We start from the raw sequence: 21299 nt of genomic DNA on the forward strand, positions 1-21299 counted from the left end.
ATTAAATAAACTTTGATTAAACTTTGTACAAAAGTCACTATATATTTATACGTAGGTGTAAAAACACAAATCTCATATACATACAAACATTTAGTTAGACAAAGACACTAATTGTATCCGCTGTGTTCATTGTGTGAAACCATTCTTAAAATGGTTGGAATCATTTTATTTACAAGAATCTCAGATTTCAAAAGATATATGACATGTTATATTTTGTAATGTATTCCAGGTGGTACATCAGAACGTGTTTTTACACATTATAAACATCATTACTGTCGCTTCTGTTTGATTTAATGTGCAAGTAAACCTTACCATATCTGGTTGGTCATCCACCATAAATACTCTAGCATTTCAATAGCATAGCAATGCCAAAATTTTGTTCTGAATAGATTAGCACAGGTAGCCACATACACTACCATCATGTTTTGAAAGCTAGTGTTGACTTTTACATGCAAAATCTCTCATGTTTCCTTAAGGCGCTTTTGCACTAGAACCCAGTGAGAATATCATGAACATTATTATATGCTCCAACTGTCGCTGCACAGCTGGAGTTGTGACACTGAGCCCTCAATGAGGTTCGGGATGCCTCAGTGTTCATCGGAGCGTGCATTTCATATTGAAATTCCCCCTTCACACAAGAATAGCTGTTTGTCTGTGGCTGTTTGCCTTTATAGTGCATACATGTGTCCTGGCAGCATCTTGCAGAGTGTCTGCACATCTCCATGGCAACAAGGACCAACTCGCTCACCTGTGCTGTATTTAAGGCAAGACATAGCAGGTGAATAGGGTAAACAAATACTGATAATTATCTCTTTACTGGCTCTGATGATTTAAAAATTGCAAACATTTTGTATTATGCATTTTCCAAAATGTAACCCCTATTATGAATTATAAAAGGTCACGTTTTGGTTTTGCGGTCTCCAACAACTGATTTGGATGAAAGGTCAAAAAACACTTTTATTGTTTAATTGTATGCATTTATTTTTGCCTAATTATCCCAACGACTTTCATATTGTTTGGTCATTAATTTTCCTTCGGCTTATTTATCAGGGGTCACTACTGTGAAATGAACAGTATTCTAGCAACCAACTATTCCAGCATATGTTTTACGCAGCAGATGGCCTTTCAGTTGCAACCCAGTATTGGGAAACACCCATACACAAGTTCACACACACACACACACACACACACACGCACACACACACACACACTACCGACAGTGCTACCTTCTTGCAATGATGTGACAGTGCTAACTACTGATCCACCATGCCGCCTATAGATCAGTGATTAATTTTTATCCAAACCTTTTTTAAACCATGCTAATCTACAAAGATTGTCCGATGACTCAGTGTGTTGTGATTGGTCGACTGTGTTCAGTGTGAGGCATTAAGAAATGCCCAACAAGCAGCCATGGTGCAGAGTACAAGTTGAAGCTATACAGTTAAACACCAGCATATTGATCCATTCTTAACTATAACTGTAAGTAATAACAATGGCATACATTCAACTTTAATCAACACACTGACAAAAGTTGAACTCTTTCAAAAAGTTTTGATGATTATTATGATAATCATGATTATGGCCTTAGCACCAACACATGCCAGTGGATCAGAATTGCATTTAAATCAGTAAGAGAAGCCACACGCTTTGTGTTTACCACACAGTTTTAGACACTATTTATTATGGGTGCGCAATCTGGAGGGCCAGTGTCCTGCAATGTTTATTATCAAGCTCTAGGCTTTCTAGAAACATCCTTGCAGGTGTGTTGAGGCACATTTCAGCTACAGTACAATTTATAGGACACCGGCCTTCCAGGACTGAGTTTAGAAATCCCCTGCTATGCGTGAATAGCCCCATAAAGAGTTAACCAGAAAGATAAATTACAAGGCACGCGTAACAAATACAAGTTACAACACACATTTAAATACATATCTTGCAAGCTAGAGAAAACAAGGTAATAGGCATTTTAATCACTGGTTAAGTACTGGTTGTGATCCAGAAGAAGAAGAAACTAGCCCATTTGAACTCTTGTACTGACAAGGTCCCTGTCAAGGTCTGCTAAAGTCACATACATTGATAGTCTTTGTTGATGATCGTTCCTTTATTATCGTCCCTTGTATTAATCATCAAAGAAATTACAGGAACAAACAGAACACAAGGTTAACCTTTGAGTGATGTGAAAATAAAGTTTAACCATTTATTACCCACATCTTGAGTCTTCGGTCATGACCAATCCTATCCCAATTCACTAGTGTCTGAAGGGAAGGGCAGGTTCAAGTTATCCTCATGTATGGCAATATTTCCTGTCGACATCAACACAAAATGGCTAAAGATTTTAAATCAAGATGATTCGTATAAATCAACATTTTTTTTCTTTTTTTTATAGATTAAAATCAATAGTTTTTTTCAAACATGGTGCACTTTCAAATTTATCTTGCTTTATGTTTTCATTCACTTAGAGCGGTGTTACACACTGCTTGAAAGGTCATTTTCAAAATCCCATAATAGGGGCTCTTTAATTATGCAAATATTCATTGTTTCATTATTCATTGCACCACGACACTGTGACACACTGTTCTTTTGATGTTCCTTGGCTTTGCCCTGCCACTGGCTGGCAACTTCCTCTGGAACTCGGGTGTTCGACTGTGAGCCCTTGTCCCCTTCACTTGACTCCTCCCCATCATGGTAGATTGCGGTTGACTTTCCCGGACTTTGTGTACGGCAAAAAACCCTGTGTTTACTCGCCTCTGCATCGTGGTGGATGGTAGCTCAATTGGCGTTACAGACAACAGGTTGACTGATGTTTTTTTAGTGCCATGCTTGCCTCGAGCTTCTCCAGGGCAGACTCTGGTCACCCGACTCAATGGCACTTTGCCCTCCTTCAGCGGCGAGCAATTCTGGGCAGTGCGTCGAGGGATTCTGGGCAGCGCGTTTGTCCTTCTTTCCTGGGTTTCGGCAGCACTGTAGTGAAGCTCTATATGCATGTTGTTACTGGGTGGAAGAAGGTAAATATTAATAAAATGGATGGCAGCTCCTTACGGAGACAGCCGTCTAAACCAATAACAAACACAAGATAACTGTGTCTAGGCCTGAACCTCTCTCAGCTTCTTCAGACATCGTTTCTCCTCTTATAGTCCGGAGCATCTTCAACGGCACTCGAAGCCTGTGTGCACCACAGCTGCTTCCCATTATTCACTCACACGCTAGCCTGGTACCATTCTCATGGCTCTCTACCTCACCCCCTCGCCAAAGACAGTTTAGGGTTTTACAGGGGATTTTAGGAATCTTTTTTGTCCTCAGGCTTTAATTCTCATAATAATATGAACAGCCATACTAATTATGTTTGTGTGTATGTAAATATTAATAACTGTTTAACATATTATTTGTCGTACAGCAGGGCTATGCAATTGGTGAACCTGAACCCAGCCCCCGAGGTAATTTGTTCTGGCCCTCCAAATACTGTGACCAAGACATCTAAAATAAATTTTGTTTAGTCGAAAAATGGCTGCTATAGTTGTACAGTGATCTGCGTCTGTTCAATACAGCACGAGCTGCAGTTCAAACTGCACAGAGAGTGAGTCAAGTGACATTAAGCGGTCATTATTTATAGTGACATTATTTTCAATGGAGACGTGCAAATATCGGAAGCGATGCGCTTATGGCTCGCAAGCGGACCGACGCACTCGCGCCCTTTAGGTGCTCATAGTAGAAATTATCTCACGCTGTAGTGGTGAGAGTTGTGTGTGGCTTTTAGTGCAATGTAAACAAAATCTATGTTAGATGAATTATTACAAATTATTAAAATGGTTATGTATGTATGGACGCAGATAATAACAACAATTCATTTAAATTCTTAGCTAATATATAGCTCAAATTAACATTAGACCAATACTATTTTTGTTCTTGTTTTTATTTATTTATTCATTTTTCTGTCATTTATTTTCATTGTAAAATTATCACTCATGTCAAAAACTTTTTCATTTTTTAAGCCCAAAGAGAGAAATGGACTATTGTTAGTTTTTTTATTAATATTTTGTGCTGTATTTGGTTACTGAGCAGCAATAAACAACACTGTAAAATAAAAGCAGTTTTCTTGTATTTCCTAAACTAGTGTTTTGAATTTAATAAATGCATAATAATCGTGATAACCGTCAACCTATGATTATTCTTCAGATATAATCGTACAGCCAAAGTCTAATATCATTGCATCCCTAATTGTTATGCATTTCAAAACATAACATATAAATGTGTCTGAATGTAGAAGAAGCCTACTTAAGCAATACACTGATTTTGTTGTGCTTTGAAATACAACATTTGAATATGTTTGTAAAAAAGCCACATTGTACAATGCAGTGATGTAATATTAACATATTAGCATTATAACAACCCAGGCTCATTCTGAAAATGTAGTTCCGGGAGGTACGTATTTTTGCAGTTTTTGTTTTTGCGAATGCCCAAGAGGCCGCTGTGTGCGCTTTTTCGTGTCTCAAATGTCTCTTGTGAGTGCTGTTCGTGTCCGCGCTGTTCTTGCATAAACCCACCAGAGGCCGCTGTTGACCGACTAAATGATTGAATGGGTGATCGGCGAATTAACAAACCCCCCCCTCCTCCTTCCCTAAACCCAACCAATTTTAGTGATTGACCCGCCAACCACTTACTTCCTCTAAACCCAACCGACGGTTTACAAAAGCCATCCAGAAAAAGAAAAGCCCTCGTTAGATTTTTAACCATGTTTTTGGATTTTATCACATTCTCACCTTGTTGTTCACTCATTTTATTTTTTGGATTCTTTTTTTGTATTGCCTGATTTTTGGAACCTCTCCTCCTCGGACTCGAACCCGGTCGTCATGGTAAACTCCTCTCTGCGTCTCAAGTCCGCTGACGTACACAATGAGCTAACTGGATAAACTGGTTGCGATGGGAAAGCCCTCCACACGGAGGTAAGCAGTCATCCGGTAAGCACCAAAAGGAACGGCGTCATACTTCCCCGTGGCATTCACTTACAAAAAAAAAGAAATGCAGCCATACGTACCTCTGGCTACATAATTCACGGCTTCAAGAAATGTCCACGGAACTACGTTTTCAGAATGAGCCTGTGTTGTATATTGGAAGTCATGTCTCTCCGGCCCCTCATTTGGGATGCTTTTCATGAACTGGCCCCCATGACAAACTGATTCACAATAAACCTTCAAGCCTTCGGCATGCAGTTATTAACAAAATGAAATTTGGTTTATGTACAGTCTAAAGTGGAGATTTATGTATCGGTGCAGAAGTGCCAAAATAAAATACATTTAAGAAAAGGGCTTTTAAAAAATTGTGTATTTTGATCAAAATCTACTGACACTATTTGATAAACACTCAAAAATGTATTTCTGGTGTTTATTTAACATTTACGAATGAAAAGCTAAACTGTCACAAAATGGACAGGTACCTGAAAAATGTGTGTTTATACCTGCAGTGTCTCGGCTTAAGAATGTAAATACATTTGTTGTGTAACACCCTTGAATGATGCTTTGTGAGCAGCCTTGACGCACAACTTTCTTCTGTGGGCAATTGGTAGTGGAGCAGCTCTAGTTGCCATAGCAAAGCTCTCAGTGAGCACATGTGAGAGGCAGCCAGAGTCACTCCTCAATATTTCAAGAGAGCATTTCTAAGTTAAGATATATCGGAGAGTTGAAGAAGTAATAGGTGGGCTTAAGATTCTGAAATGACATTCGGAACTTCGCACTAAATCTCAAACAAAGAGTTGTCAATAACCTGACCTTGAAGGACTCTTTTTCTCTAGTTTTTCTATCGGTCGCGTCACAACCAGATCTAACTGGAATCTAACTTGATCTGAGTTTTTTGTTTGTTCTGCATTTAAAGCTATAGTTCACCCAGAAATAAAAATATGAAAATATGCTTTTCTTTTAATCGCACACAGGCCATCAAAGTTGTAACCCAAAAAAAAAAAAAAAAAAAAAAAGCATACAGTCAAAACAAAAACAATGCTTTTGTCTCTTAATAATAATTTGAGGCCTTATGATAGGTAACAGTCAGTTTGTGCAAGAATATAAGATTTTGAACAATGTTATCTTAACTTAACCCTTGTGTACTGTTTGAATTGACTACGCTTTTGTTATGTTTATCACTGTTTTGCCCCATTGACTTCCATTATAATGACATTGATTGCAAAGTCATGACAGCATATACAGTTAGGTCCATAAATATTTGGACATTGATACAATTTTAGCTTTATACACCCACACAATCGATTTGAAATAAAACGACCAAGATGTACTTTAACGGCAGAGTGTCAGCTTTAATTTAAGGGTATTTACACCCAAATCAGGTGAACGGTGTAGGAATTACAACAGTTTGCAAATGTGCTTCCCACTTGTTAAGGGTCCAAAAGTAATTGGACTATTGGCAAATTGTAGTGTGCCTGCATAAATACACTCACTATGTTTACTATATTCTGATCGCTGAGCGGCTTATTTTTTATTTTTCAAACATCTCTCGGATGCTCTCCGTGAGCATCGCTCAAAACTTCGAGCTGCAGAAAGAATTTGGCGGAAAACTAAAAATCCTGCACAGCTCTTAACATACCAAACTCTTCTGTCCTCTTTCTCAGCTGAGGTTACTTCGGCAAAGCAGACATATTACCGTCTGAAAATCAACAATGCCACTAATCCTCGCCTACTTTTTAAAACATTTTCCTCCCTCCTCTATCCTCCTCCTCCACCCGCATCCTCCACACTTACTACTGATGACTTTGCTACATTCTTCTGCACCAAAACTGCAAAAATCAGTGCTCAATTTGCTGCACCTACAACAAACACGCAAGGTACACCACCAACACCACACACACTCACCTCTTTTTCTCAGCTCTCTGAGTCTGAGGTGTCCAAACTGGTGCTATCTAGCCATGCAACCACCTGTCCACTCGATCCCATTCCCTCTCATCTCTTGCAAGCCATCTCTCCTGCAGTCATACCAACACTGACTCACATAATTAACACATCTCTTGACTCTGGTTTATTCCCCACTACATTTAAGCAGGCTAGGGTAACCCCACTGCTAAAGAAACCCAACCTGGACCATATGCTACTTGAAAACTACAGACCAGTATCCCTGCTTCCATTCATGGCCAAGATTCTGGAGAAAGTAGTGTTCAATCAAGTCCTGGACTTTCTTACTCAAAACAATCTCATGGACAACAAGCAATCCGGCTTTAAGAAAGGCCACTCAACTGAGACTGCCCTGCTCTCGGTCGTGGAGGATCTCAGACTGGCTAAAGCAGACTCTAAATCATCAGTCCTCATTTTGCTGGACTTGTCAGCTGCTTTTGACACTGTCAACCACCAGATCCTGCTATCTACGCTCGAGTCACTGGGCGTTGCGGGCACTGTTATACAATGGTTCAGATCTTACCTCACTGACAGATCATTCAGGGTGTCTTGGAGGGGTGAGGTGTCCAACCTACAGCATCTAAACACTGGGGTACCTCAAGGCTCTGTTCTTGGGCCACTTCTCTTCTCCATCTACACATCATCTCTAGGACCAGTCATCCAGAGACATGGATTCTCCTACCACTGCTATGCTGATGATACCCAGCTATACCTCTCTTTTCATCCTGATGATCCCTCGGTTCCAGCTCGCATTTCAGCCTGCCTGTTGGATATTTTACACTGGATGAAAGATCATCATCTTCAGCTGAACCTCGCAAAAACGGAAATGCTTGTAGTTTCTGCCAACTCGACTCTACACCATAACTTTTCAATCCAGATGGACGGGGCAACCATTACTGCATCCAAAAGGGTGAAAAGCCTTGGAGTAACGATTGATGACCAACTAAACTTCTCTGACCACATCTCTAGAACTGCTCGATCGTGCAGATTCACACTCTATAACATCAGAAAGATCCGACCCTTCTTATCTGAACATGCAGCTCAACTCCTTGTTCAAGCTTTTGTTCTCTCCAAACTGGATTACTGTAACTCTCTACTAGCTGGGCTTCCAGCTAACTCTATCAAGCCTCTTCAACTGCTCCAGAATGCAGCAGCACGAGTGGTCTTCAATGAACCTAAACGAGCACATGTCACTCCGCTGCTACTCCGTTTGCACTGGCTGCCAGTTGCTGCTCGCATCAAATTCAAAGCTCTGATGTTTGCCTACAAAGTGACTTCTGGCCTTGCTCCTTCTTATCTGCTCTCACTCCTGCAGATGTATGTGCCCTCCAGAAACTTGCGTTCTGTGAATGAACGTCGCCTCGTGGTTCCATCCCAAAGGGGGAAGAAATCACTTTCGCGAACGCTCACGCTCAATCTGCCCAGTTGGTGGAATGAACTCCCTAACTGCATTAGAACAGCAGAGTCACTCGCTACTTTCAAGAAACGACTAAAAACTCAACTATTTAGTCTCCACTACACTTCCTAATCTGTAATTGCCTCTCTGAATATCACACTAACTGTACAAAAAAAAATAAAATAAAATAAAATAAAAATACTAATACTACTAATACTTTCCTTCTTAGACTTTACAGACCTGAAACTTGCTTATAGCACTTATTCATTGTTGCTCTTGGTTGTGTAAATTGCTTCCTTGTCCTCATTTGTAAGTCGCTTTGGATAAAAGCGTCTGCTAAATGACTAAATGTAAATGTAAATGTAAATATCAAAATAAGTGCGCAAAGGTCTCTCTCACACACACACACACACTATTGCTCCGTCCCAATTCGCATACTTATACTACGCCCTAAAAGTTTGTACTGTTTTTGTGAAGGAAAAGTTAATACTTTTGAGTGTGCAACAGAAGAGTATGCAAGTTTTGGAACATACTACTTCCTCTTTAACAAATCGTTGTGTTGCTTAGTTATGCCCCCTGTCAATCATCCACACACCATCCACATTTCTGTTGTATTTAATTTCCTACCTTATTGAAGAAGCAGCAGCAGGTTAATCTCCCATTCATGGGTCTTTCATGCAGTGAAATCTCCTCAGGTCTATGGATAATTCTGCATTCAAACATTCAAACGTCCAAACGTGTCTTCATACAAGTTCGATATTGTTGTTGCAGATGGAATATAACACAGATAATGTGATTTAAATATTTTCCAGTTGGCTAGATATTGACTAACAGTCAACATACATCTTTACTGAAGCCTCTCTACTTGACAGTTGGTCTCGGGCATCCATCATGTTTGTAGTTTATTTACACTTTTCACACGCATTTGTAGTTCTCATCGAATTTGTGTCCAATGTGCAATGTATTGTGGGCGAAATCAGCGGTTAGAGTACGAAAGCTTCTACACTTTTTTTACCGGAAATATCAAACCATCCAGGTACCTCTGGCATACTCTTTTCAACATACTATGGTTTGGGACATACTAATTCTATCTTCTAATAGTATTTAGGAAGGATAGTATAGAGATTGGGACGCAGCATATGCTTCATATAACCATATAATTTTTATCCTGAAACTAAGCCTTTTTTTTGCATTGCAACTAATGATCAACAGTAAAAAAAAATAAATAAATAAATTTACCTCTTCCCAACAGTGAAAACCACCAACTCTCAAGAATGCATGAATATTTAGTGTTGTAAGAATTGAAATATTACAAATATTTTTGATGTCTTTGACAATTCAAAACATGAGCTGAAGACAGGGCCAATGGACTCCACAACCCACCAGGGGGGAATGCGTGAAAAACCAGTTCCTGCTGCATTTGCATCTGACCATGCTGAAACTCAGCTTCATCCCCCCAACTCATACATATGGTCATTTCAATGTTTGAATGTTCTAGAATTAACCAAACTGACTTTAACCATCATGTTTGATATCATTTGAAATGTCTCAGTGCGATTGGTACAATGGTCTCATTCTCTCAGAAATAGACATAATCAGAACAATAAATATATAACTTCAGGCATCTTTTGAACCACTGTGAGGGGTGTGACACTAAGTGTGAATGCCTTTTTTGTTATTCACACCCCCTTCCTTGAGGGAATTCTTGGGTTATTTAAGGTAAGGGTTGAGAAAAACTCAGGGCGATTCTGCCTAACCAGATCAGCCCATAACATGACTTGCGCCATGTTATGTATATTACAAAGTCAGGAATGCATCTTTTTCATCTTGGATTTATCTTTGATAATTTGATGTTTTGTATTGATCATTTATGAATTGACTGATTGAATTGGCATAATACATTTACCTGACTAATAAATTGTAATGTTTGACCATATTTTGCTCACTCTGTAATTATTAATTCAAGTAGATTACGCTGTATCCTTGTTTCCGCACGTCTTGCGTCAGGTCAGTAGACGGACTAAAATCCAATTGAGATGGAGCATTGGGCACACTAATTGTGTTTTAGCGATCCGGCTGACTCTTGATATTGATTCATGTGTACTTAGGTGGAAAGGGCGATAACTTCCGTCTAGGTCAACAAGGTGTTGCACGACTAACCTAGATTGGGTACCCGACCTTTGTTTGAAGGTAATATTATTCTAAATTAAGTTCATATGGGAAACCATGGGCTTGGTGAAAACCAAAGTTACTATAGAGTCCAGTTGTCGGGTACATTTATATTAATGCCCTAACCTCTAATTAGAAATGATGATTGTCTTAACTCAAAGGTGTACATCTAAGCGGGACTAACTAAAGTATTCTAGAACGAGCGCGCTGGTAGCGGCCATCTAAAGTATTAGTCAATTTACCTCTGTTTAATATTCAAGACTGACCGGAGTGTGACCGTGAGGGACGCCTTCGGCCGAGGCGATTTCTTTGAGCGACATGAGCACCCGAATGAACGGATGTAATAGTTACTAGTGAAGACAAACGGTTCAAACATTTATCTAAATTACATATTGATATAATCTTCTTAATGTTTTATAATTGGAGTCAGATAAAACGAGGATAAATATATTAATATTCTAAACCACCTCATACTAAAATTGGAGTCAGATATGAGTTAAGTTTAATATAAATCAACATTGTGCTCTGGAAAGACCGAACATGCAGTGAACCTTCATCCACCATTGGATACCGTCATTGGACCAACTGGCTGGACCCTACAGTGTCATGAATTTGCAATCCAAAAATGTGATTATAATGGAAGTCAATGGGGCCAAGCAGCCATGGACATAATAAAAGGGTATTGTAGTGTATTGTAGATTTTTTTAAATGTTCAAACCATTTTCCCAAAATATCTGTCAAAGTAAGATTTGTCAACAAAAAGCATTCTGATTGCCAAAGTTTTGGCTAAATAATATTCAAAATCACCCTTGAGTGGATGAAAAAATCCGGGACAGCACATTAGGGTTAAGGTCTTTGGCATGGTTATGATCATCTTCACAAAATTTGAAGCATGTCATATGAAATACATTTGATCAATTGGTGGGGAATCGTGAAGTCAGTCTTCCCAACAGGATCCCTACCTCCACTTTGGGAACCACAGGCATAGTGAATATGAATTTTGGGTTGTGTGTGGGCAGCTTACAGTGTAAAAATGTTATTCAGTTAAGGTAAATAAGCTCATATGGCAGGTAAGGACAGGGATTATAATTAAAATTGTACCTATTTTTTTGTTTGTATTTTTTTGTGTACAGCACTGTGGTTAACTCTGTTGTATTAACATGCCTTATAAATGACGTGGACATTGAATATGAGGCATTGAGGGCTGGATTAGGCATAATGATGACAGGAATAAATAATTATTTCAATTGTATGTAAATAATTTTGTATAATACTAAATATTTTAAAATTGTTTTGGAATATTCATATTTTTACAATATTTTTGATCAATTATTGGCTTGCATAAACATAATTTACCATGTTTATTTTGCTAGTGCTTTTTGTTATACTTTTGGGAAGAGCTCAATGAAGCTACAAGTGGGTGTGGCCAACCATTGCCAATTTGTTTATGCGTCATCATGCTAACCGAAGGTATGCGAAAGAAGGAAGAGTCAGAGCTTGAGCCGAGCTACAGATGCCTACTAGCATTTTAGTTAGACGGCCTTTTCTTTAGGAGAACTGCGTAACAGGCCATGAAACCCCCCTATCTCAGCAAGCTGTTTTTACACCTCTAGTTTAAAAAAAGTCAGGAAAGTAGGTGAGTCTAGCTTTGTTTAGGTGGGAGTGTGGAGTGGTGAAAGAGTGAAGGGTTTGCATGAAAAGGGGAGTTTAGTACATGCACACACCGGCAACACAAACACATATGCAGGGGAGAAGACAGTGGCTATGTTTACATGGACATCAGTAATCAAAATATTTGCCTTAATCTGAATAAGATAATAATGTGAATAAGGTGCTTTTTTGAATGTTCCTTTCATGATCCTGTTTTACATGTTATAGCACATAGATTGATGAATATCATTGTGCCCACACGCTATTCACATTCTCAAGTTGTCAACTTTAACTGCAGTTTGGCACTTTCATTCGAGAGCATTTCATGCATGGGCCCCATGACAAACGAGTAATTGGATGCGAGGAACTGCTGGAAGAGTGTTGTTTTGATAGAATTTAATACGGCACGCTGCATGAAAGAAAAAAAAAACCTCTGCATTTCTCAGTAGATGCAAAGACTCAGTACGTGCTAAGAATTGCGTCAAACAGCCATATGTGTATAGACTATCCTGTCTCAAAATGCAGCGAAAATCCTACACGTCAGTAAAACTTTGAATAAGGTGTTTACATGTTTACAATCGAAGAGCAGCATTTATTGTGGGTCTTTCAGTCCAAAATATTGTAGTGATATTACTGTAAACTGTTAACTAAATAATTTTAACTATGTCATTAAAAGCGGAAAAAGTATTGCTGACGATACTAACTTACTTTGCCATCTGAATAAACATAAACAAAGAACATTGATCACACACTTACCAATCTGTATAGACAGGGCAATCAACACTAACTCAAACCCCGTCTTTTCTAAAAGGACATGAGTGGCAAATCTGTAATTCACCGTTTATTATGTATATTAAATAAGTTGCATCTCATTGACAATAGATGGCGCTGATTGGTTCGAACCAAGTCTTTCTCATGAATTAATGATAAAAACTAAAAGACGTCACGTTGTATCGGCCGGAACAGAAATCCAGTCTCTGCGCTACAATTTACACAATAAACTGAAATGAAACTGTATTAGCTTCACAAGGCAGAGCGGGATGTTGCTGCTTGGTGTTAACCCACTGAAAAAGGTCAATCAAAGTCTGAACATTTGCCTCCACATTTGAAGTGGCGATCCTTTTCTGTTAAAGTCAGTTTGATGGCTTCAACCTCACTATTGTTAACTATTCTTATTACATAGTGCAGAATAATTATACAGTTGAAAAGTCAGACTACAGTGTTTATTACAAATGTAATACAAAAAGCCTTAATCTTGTACTGATTAATAATGCCTGTTTCATTTCTGTTTGATGGAAACATCAGACAGTCTTACACTGAATCTTTCCAAAAGCACAGCCAGTCAAAGGGATAATTGCAGTTAATAAATATACTTTTCTTATTTATGGAATAGAGCATGCACAAACAGTTCTCTTCAGTTATTCTACATTTGTACTTGTAACCTTCAAGCCAAACAGAGACTTTTTATCAGCAAAACTAAAGAGGAATGTCAAAAGCAACCTCATGTTCTGCTTCGCCGCTCTGTCTGCGTATCCTCATATTCACACTCCAGCTCAATGCCTCCCCTGAGCCTGCTAAAAAAGACAAACACGTCAATAAATGGAGAAATGAACACGTTCCCCCCTCTGAAATGAAATGTGTGCATTGGTGAGGTGGTAACGCTATGCACACAGATGCACCGCAGTCTGCCAGGCTGCTGATAATGTTGGTAAATGGCGAGTGAGGGGGCGGATGCTGTTTGCGTGGTTTGTGCATGCGGCTCAAGGATGTCTCGCTCTGTCACGCCATCATATGGAGCAGGATGCTGAGTAACCATAGCTATATTGCGATGCTTTAAATAGATTTGTGATATTATTGAGTTTTGATGAGACTGGCATTAATTAAACCTATATTCACCCAACTTGGTAGAGGCATTCAATTGACTTTGTTTGAAATTTTCTTGGTATTTCTGTAGTGAACAATCAAATATCCTTCAAAATAGACTAATATTGACAATGTTCACAGTCTGGATTGCTGCTTCAATGAATTAAAATTTTAAAAGAAATATGGCTCAAATGTAAAGGCACAGAAGACTTGTAACCTGCTTTAATCTCCATCTGTCATTATTTTTCAATGAAATATGGATTTTTTATTGCAGTTGTCAGGTTCTGTTATTAAAAATATACATGCTATTTATAGAATATGATGTATGAATATTTGTATTGAATATAATATATTGAATATAAGTATTTTTGTTCTGTATGCATTACAAACTTAAAAAAAAAAAAAAACACCAAACTATTTGGAAAATAAATATTTGATTTGATAAAATGGTTGAAATTTTGTCTTGCAAAAATGTCAAAGCTTTTGCAAATGTAATTGTTACTTTGTAATAATTTATGTAATAGATAAAATAGGTAATAATACTAATTATTTATTTTAAAAAAATACAAAAATGTATTTTGCATACAATTTTAACTCTGGAGCCTGCGCACGAGGCTGAATCTGTGTTTTTTTAATATATATTTGCATCCTAAACAGTGGGAAAAGACAAAACGGATGACAATTATACTGCTCCATGAGAAAACAATTTAATTTAATTTTAATTAAATCAATTTAAAAATGAAAGATGACACATTTAATATGCAATCAAGGCCCAGTCACAATTTAATTTTTGTACCCTTACCCCTTTCTCATGGCCCTTGAAACAAAATGTGAAGGGGAAGGGCTTCACATTTTACCCCTAAGAAATGGGACAGCACTACAGCACCTGCTCATGTCATCATATGTCATCTCTTACTTTATATGAGATCGACGATCACGACTGCTATAGTTATTCCTGTTGCATTATATTTTGGTATTCATCTTCAGGAAATCATTGAAGGCAAAAATATCATGTTGTCATAACGATAAAATGTGGCAATAAGAATGTAACTATACTGTGCGTTTACACCGTGGCCATATTCAGCTATGTAAACACACGAAAACAGCATTACCATTAACAACAATAACATTATATAGACACAGTAAAAAGCTCATTCCTAACCACTAGATTTTTCTGACAGGGTATTTGAGTGTCATCGAGTGACAGATGTGAAAGTATGTTGTAGGACTAGTATACAGGAGTTATTATTATTGATTATAGATAGCGAAATTTATCTGTTTTTATTTTAGCATTTTTTTAGGAGCATTACAATAAAACACAAACACAGTTATTAATATATTAAAACGTGCTTGTTTGCTCTAAAAGTTCATAATAATGACGGAAAATACTAATTTGTGCATCTCCTGACTTCTGTGTGCAGCCATGCTGTCGTTGTAGATGTTGTATTCTGGCAAATTTTCTTACCCTTTGGTTTCGAGTGTTTCCCAGAGATGGGTTGCACCTGGAAGGGCATCCGCTGCGTAAAAACGTGCTGGATAAGTTGGTGGTTCATTCTGCTGTGGTGACCCCGGATTAATAAAGGGACTAATTTGAAAAGAAATGAATGAATGAATTAATGGTTTCGAGTGTGGCCTTGAAAAATCTCAGTTTCAAGGGGTATATAGCTCTTCCCCTTAGCCCTACACCAGCGGATCACAATCTCGATTCGACCCTACGCACCATCTTAATTAATCTTTTCTACGATTCAGCCAATTATATTTTGAAGGTCAGGAGAGAAGCAAGGTAATCCCACAAGTCTTCACAGCAACATTGACACCTTCAAATGGCGTTAAAAATGTCACACACTGTATTTATATGCTATAATTCACCCAAAAATGTCATTTTTGTCTTCATGTAATGATGTATTCGTGGCTGCCAAATCGCTCGTGAGCTGACCGCCAGCTGTTTGTTTACTACAAAGAATGCGCGCGTGCATGCATGACCCCTACTTTAGTGAACACAACCTGCAAAAGCTATGAATAACAGGTAATGAAGTTGTTAATAACGTTCAGTTTGCTGCACAAAGTGATTATTTGAAGGCTGTGCGGGAGGTTTAATTTGCATACATGTGTTTTTTTCTCACAGTGCACAGTAAAAAGATGACATCAGAATATAACTATTCATAATTCTGAAATTGATTTATTATGTTTAAAACATGTACTTATCATCTGCCATAAACAACATTATTAGACCATTTGTTTTCCCTGGTAAAATTAGAATTTTGTCATTATCAGATTCCTACTTGCATTATATTTAACATTATAGACTAGGTTTGTTATACTGACACAGTAAACATTTATTTTCATGCACAACACTTTTTGTTTGCTATGAAAGAAAAAACACATCAAATGCTTGTCGTTAACTCTAAAATGTGATATGATCATTTAAAAATGTGCGCACCGGTTTCACTTTCACTTCTCAGTGCAGCTCATGGCGGCAATTAACAAACAGGACATATTGAAAGTCTGTTCTAGTCCACCATAATGACTATACAAAATTTAGCATTTTAAACAACAGTAGACCTACACAAAGGCCTAATATTATTGTTGTTGTTTTAGCATATGTTTGGGAATTAACAATAATAATAGGCTAATCATATTAACTTTATTTTACATTTACAGAATCAGGTAAAGGTAAATCTTCATTTTAAGCAAATAAAATCAGGATTTACGTTTTTGCCAGAATCATGCAGCTCTACGTGCACCCCTTAGGGCTGTGCAGTCTGACCACCGGGGGTGCTCGAGATACTTGTAATGTCAAAAATTTTTAGCTTTTATTATTTGTATGCATTTTTTGAGTAAACTTCACATGTCATATTTTTGAAAGAAAAGAAATTTACTGAGAGAGAGAAAAAAAAAATCACATTACAAATTGTAATTAACAACCTACGCATACTCACTCATCTCGTGGTTTCACGTCTGCATCACATAGCCCTGCACTTTTACATTAGGAGCTAAGTGATAGTACATTCATCATTTTTTTTTTTTTTTCACTTACTATATTCATCAAAATAAACACCTGGTTATCGTGGTTTCTATTTTCACCTGTCACTTTAAAGAAGTCAACATACAAAGTGAAGAGGCATAGGTGGGAAAAGAGAAATCCAGCAGAGATGTACTGATGAAGAGAATCAGGCCTAGGCTAGAGAGTGAGACGATGTTAAGAAATGCAAATATAGAGACAGTTACATTGGTTTCAGGTTTACATGGATTGGAGATTCAGAAAATCCAAATGTGCAGTGGTGAGGTTTTAGCTGATAGCAGTCTTAAGCCCTCATATAGGGTCCGGCACTTACAAACAAGACACAGCCACTTACAAGACATGCCTGTAAGTTTTTATCAAGGAAAATTGGAGAAACTGCAGAAGAAGAAAAAAGGAGGCACAAAGGAGCAGTAGCTTCCATCCGAAAAGTTGCACCATCGGTTTCCTGGGTACATTGCAGCATCCACCAAGAAGCTCTAGCATTGATATACATGCCAGATGACCTTTTGTCTGTACTTAATGACACTGTGAAAATTGTCAACTTCATAAAAGCTTTTGCATTAAATTCACATATTTTATTATTTTTATTTTAATCACGTATACAGAAAATATGTGTACTTAGTTATTGTGGTTAAAAATGTGGAGCTTAATATTCATAGAGGCATGTGTGCTTGACTTGTTACAGAAAGTTTCAGATGTCATTTAGGATAGTCCAAGCTAGAACTGGGAAGGACTAAGGAAAAGTAAAAGCATACAGAAAATGTATTTTTCATTTCTTCAGTTGGATGCTCACAGAAAGGATGAGTGTTCTGCTATCTCATTAATATTGTCAGGAATTGGTTTGTTGGGTCTTTCTACCAACATGGAACCATGAATGAAGTTGATTTGGACAGTTGTTTTTCTGCTATGTGTGATAGTGTCACTCACTGACTTTAACTATTTTGTGGAAGGAATTAGAAGGGGGCAATACCAATGGTTGTTCTTTATGCAAGCATCAATCTTGTTTGATGCAAGCTGCTACCAGTAGCAGAGAGATAAAGAGAGCTGTGATGGGGGCTCTCTTGTGTCCATTGAAGATCAGTCAGGCTGCTGTGTTTCTGAATCAGTTGTGTGTGATTGAATATCCTGGAAGTCTAGCCAGAAGAGCCCTGCAATATTTGAGCCTATAAATTACAGAAATTATGCTCTCTTCAGAAAGGCGTAATCTTTTCGATGTCATTTAAACCAACATGATCTTAAACCGACGTGTTCTTGCTGTGAGCAGTATTTTACAGAATAGACCATGTGCCCTTGCAGGTTATTTATTTTTGTTAATCCTGGAATATCATTCCGATTAGATTTGAGGGTCAGATTTAATGATTTTAGTTAACGTTATGGGGTAAGGTTTAGTAATTGATCTTGGCTTTTTGCACATGCTTCAAATGAAGTCAAAGTTTAGAAGTAATATTAAATAGTTATAATACAAAACATTTGTAGGATATTCACTGCTCTCTGCGTTAAAGATCAAAGCTGAGCATTATACTCGGAGATGAACAGACTTTTTTTATTATTGTCATCATTCTGTTCTCTTGTGTCTGGTTTTTAATCTTTTTATATTTAATTAGTAAATTATTAAAATGATAAAAAAAACTGTGTTTATAAGCAATCTGTTTCAACAAACTACATTTTTGAATATATATATATATATATATATATATATATATATATATATATATATATACATATATATATATATATATATATATATATATATATATATATACATATATATGTGCATATTTACACAGCAGATATAATTGCACGAATTATGTTAAGACATATAAAGTCTTACTGCGAGTTGAGCGGTTTAATTGAGCACACTGGTTAAAAATCTAAAATAGTTTTTCATCCTTCAAAAGGGCTGTTTTTTAAATAACAAAACACTGTTGATCAGAGATCCAAGTTCAAGATACGTTTACTTTGACAGGACTGAAAGAAAAAACAGTTTGTTGTGTGTATGATACACTCTTGATTGTGTTATAACCTTTATATATTAGGGTTATGTTGTAAATACACTCAATGGCCATTCTATTAGGTACACCTGTCTAACTGCTTTTTAACACATATTATCTAATCAGCCAATCACATGGAAGCAACTCTGTGCATTTAGGCATGTAGACATGGTCAAGACAATCTGCTGCAGTTCAAACTGAGCATCAGAATGGGGAAGAAACGTGATTTAAGTGATTTTGAACATGACATGGTTGTTGGTGCCAGACGGGCTGGTCTGAGTATATCAGAAACTGCTGATCTACTGGGAATTTTCCGCATAACCATCTCTGGGATTTACAGAGACAGGTCTGACAAAGAGAAAATATCCAGTGAGCGGAAGTTCTGTGGGTTCTGTGATATTTTCTTGGCACATTTTAGGCCCATTAGTACCAATTGAGCATAGTGTCAACAACACAGCCTACCTGAGAATTGTTGCTGACTATGTCTATCCCTTTATGACCACAGTGTACCCATCTACTTATGGCTACTTCCAGCTGGATAACGCACCATGCCATAAAGCGCGAATCATCTCAGACTGGTTTTTTGAACATTACAATGAGTTCACTTTACTCAAATGGCCTCTGCAGTCATCAGATCGTAATCCAATAGAGCACCTTTGGGATGCGGTGGAGGGGGAGATTCGCATCATGTATGTGCAGCTGACAAATCTGCAGCAACTGCGTGATGCTATCATGTCAATATAAATTTAAATCTCTGAGGAATATTTCCAGTACCTTGTTGAATTTATGCCACAGAGGATTACGACAGTTCTGAAGGTAAAAGGGGGTCCAACCTGGTCCTAGTTAGATGTACCTAAAAAAGTGGCCAGTGGGTGTAAAAAAAGGAATTAATTGTATGGTCCTCTTCTGTCCTAACACAGTGCACTGGAAAGCACTTCAAACCCTTCAGTTTGCTTAATTTGATGGAAAATTATCAGAAATTATCACTCTTTTTTTAAAGGAAAAATAGGTGAACAAAATCCAATGAATTCAATGTTTATGTTCTTTTTTAATGGTAAATGCCAGAATATGGCAACTGATTTTGGTCTCAAAGCTCACAGTGAGAGGCTGTCAGCCCGACTGGTCTGTAAATAATACTCACTCATGCTGGTGTGACACTGAAAATGTTTCTGACTGGTTTATAATTGTTATACTAAACTAATACAATCACTGTGACCTGTTCTTTCATCCATGCAGAGATGTTCTGATATCTGTGCAACAACTGTTGAATCATTTGTGCGATCAGATAATTACACTTTTATGATCACACATAACTATTGTCAATCATAGACTGAAAAAGAATAACTTTCAGGCTTATTGAAGTGGGTCAACGAACAGTTAGCATATTTGTTCATTCGTATGAAAATGTTATATATGCATGGTTAACTTTTTGAAAAATACCAGTGAAATATTTCAATACTCATCTTCCTGCAGGTAGACTCTTAAGTCAGAATATGATTGTGTTCCACTTGCAAGAAGAGGCCATATTTGAATCTCAAAAACTACTAAAAAATAAAAGCAATTCAGTCTCATTTTGATTTAACTACGTTTTTTGCAGTTTTGGTTTTTATTAATCCACCAGAAGCCACTGTGTTCTCTTTTTCAGATCTCAAATTTCTTTCACGAGTGCCATTCTTCCCTAAACCTAACCAATAGTGTTTTGAAAAGTATCAACTTACCCACCCACCCCCTTTCCTAAACCCAACCGCAGTGTTTTAAAAAAAAAAAAACAGATTACATTCTCACCCTGTTATTTACTTGTTGGTTTAATTTTTTAGCTTTTTTTTTTTTTTTTTTTGTCCGACTTACTTTCTATTATTGTTTTTCACCGGGCTCAAACCCCTCCGCTCAACTCCGCTCAACAACTCCGCTCTGCATCTCAAGTCCAGAGCGTATACAAGCCAGGGGTATCCAAACTCAGTCCTGGAGAGCCTGTATCCTGGAGAGTTTAGCCTATAACCCTAGCCTATAACCCTAATGAAACACACCTGAATCAGCTAATCAAGCTCTAACTTGATATACTAGAAACTTCCTGGCAGGTATGTTGAAGCAAGTTGGAGCTAAACTTTGCTGGAAACCGGCCCTCCAGGACCGAGTTTGGACACCCCTGGTATAAGCAGTCCACTTTGAGGTAAGCTGCCAGGAACAAACAGGAACGGAATGGCATCATACCGCCCCATAGTGTTTGTTTTAAAGATGAAGTGCAGCCATATGTAGCTCTGGCTACATAATTCATGATTTCCAGAAATGTATACAGGGCTACAATTTCAGAATGAGCC

General features: G+C 37.7%; 1 protein-coding gene and 1 long non-coding RNA gene across 7 annotated transcripts in view; both read left to right on the forward strand.

Moving 5' to 3' along the window:
- Window positions 1-21299, forward strand: part of msh3 (mutS homolog 3 (E. coli)) — a 186574-nt gene that overhangs the window by 147988 nt on the left and 17287 nt on the right.
- Window positions 11272-14382, forward strand: LOC147844389 (uncharacterized). Its single transcript, XR_015491782.1, has 2 exons — window positions 11272-12665; window positions 12716-14382. It is a non-coding gene; the product is annotated as an uncharacterized LOC147844389 (long non-coding RNA).

Source organism: Danio rerio, chromosome 5 (genome assembly GCF_052040795.2).
Source record: "Danio rerio strain M-AB ecotype USA chromosome 5, GRCz13ab, whole genome shotgun sequence".
Taxonomy (NCBI): domain Eukaryota; kingdom Metazoa; phylum Chordata; class Actinopteri; order Cypriniformes; family Danionidae; genus Danio; species Danio rerio.